The following is a 2,096-nucleotide window of genomic DNA, read 5'->3' on the forward strand; positions in this document are numbered from 1 at the left end:
AATTTAGAATTCACACACTTATTTGTCATTAATGTCACACTAATCAACCACTCAATTCTAGTGATTTACCTCACTCTAACAATGTATGCTTCCTTGATTTTATATCTTCTCATCTTATGGTGTTATATTTTTGTTTTTCATTATGAATGCACCACAAGCAAACATGGAAGCAAGACTAAGAACACGCAGCAATCTCGAGATTCGCCGTACCCCCTTGCTCATCTTTGAGTGCACCGAAGACGGTGCAAACTTTTAAGTGTGGGGAGGTCGTCCGACCGATCGGCGATTTTGGGTGACAAATTTCTAATCCCAACACTTTTGCATTTCATTTTAGGTTTTTAGGATTTTTACTTGCATTCTCTTAATTTTTGCATATGTATACACAATAAGCTTAGTCAAAATAATGAAAATTTTCAAGGATTTCTATCTATAGGGCACCAATTGATTTGAGTAAAAAACTTTTCATAAAACTTGCTTGAAATATATATATTGTGGATCATATTTTTGAGCTAAGAACACAAGCAAGTGAGATTTGAGCCTAATGGTGTGGTTACATCCTATAACCACTTATTTTTCCTTCTTGTGCGCAGTATTCCCTTTCTATGATTGTAATCTTTGATTTGTTTGATTCTTTATGTCCATTATTTTGTGTATTCATGCATTTATATGATTGAGGCCATCATTCATTAGCTCACTTACCCAAATGGCCTTACCTTTTATCTTCCTTTGTTAGCCAATTTGAGCCTACGATTAACCCACTTCATTAGCTCACTTACCCAAATGGCCTTACCTTTTATCTTCCTTTGTTAGCCAATTTTGAGCCGACGATTAACCCACTTGGTTCTTAATTTTAGCACATTACAAGCCTAAAGCGGAAAACAATAAATGTCCTTATTTGGATCTTTGATTAGATTAGGCTAGTGTGTGTGAGTATCATTCAAGTGTGGAAACCTTGGGACATTGGGTGAATAAAAGGGTAGTTTTGTATTATTATTGGAAATATTGGGAATTGGGTACATACTCATGTATTGATCAAATGTAAGACCTTATGCATTGAGGTTCTTGTATATAGAAAGAAAAAAAATGACAAAAACAAAAGAAAAAGAAAAAAAATAATATGGAAAAGGAAAAAAAGAAAAAAATAGAAAAAAGAAAGAAAAAGAAGAAAAAGAAAGAAATAAAAAGGGGACAAAATGCCCCAAAGCAAAGTGTAGCTCAATAAAATCAATGCATGAGTGTTGTGAAATGAAAAGAAATTGCATGAGTATGTGAAAAAGTAAGAAATTGGTAGTTAGGTTAGCTTTGAAATTGTATAGGATGTCATAGGTTAGGTGGGAAGTTTAAGCTTATCAAAGATATGGGTAGTTAGATTATTAAATAATTGTATAGGATGATATATAGGTTAGGTGGAAAGCTTAGGTTAATCAAAGAAATCAAATTTTAGTCTACTTAGCCAAATATATAACCATACCTTGACCCTAGCCCCATTACAACCAAAGAAAAGACCTCATGATATATGTATGCATGCATGAAATATTTGTTGATTGTTAGAAGAAAAACAAATCTTAGAAAGCATGATTAGGAGAGAATTGAGATAATCAACCCTAAACACTTGAGCGAATAGAGTGCAAACACTACCGGTGAGGGTTCGATTACTCAATTACATGTTTCCACCCATGATCATCTCCTTTCATGCAAGTTTGTAAAAATATTTAATAGCTCAATTCAATTGTGGAGTAGACTTGATAGTCCTTAGACCTTGTGCAATATGCCTCTTGGGAATTGATTTATTTTGACCAAGCAATTGCATTCATTTAGATAGTTTCATATAGGTAGATTGCATCGCGCATTTAGTTAGTTCCCATTGAATAAATGCCATACCCTTACTTCATTCTTGGTTTTAGCATGAGGACATGCTTGGTTTAAGTGTGGGAGGGTGATAAACCCCATTTGTAGGGTTTATCTTGTGCTTGATTTAAGGGATTTTATGATCTTTTACCCACATTTATTCAATGAAATAGCATGGTTTTGTATATTCTCCTTTAATTGTGCTTAAGAGTGAAAACATGCTTTTTAGGTCTTAAAATAACTAAATC

Source organism: Arachis duranensis, chromosome 5 (assembly GCF_000817695.3).
Source record: "Arachis duranensis cultivar V14167 chromosome 5, aradu.V14167.gnm2.J7QH, whole genome shotgun sequence".
NCBI lineage: Eukaryota > Viridiplantae > Streptophyta > Magnoliopsida > Fabales > Fabaceae > Arachis > Arachis duranensis.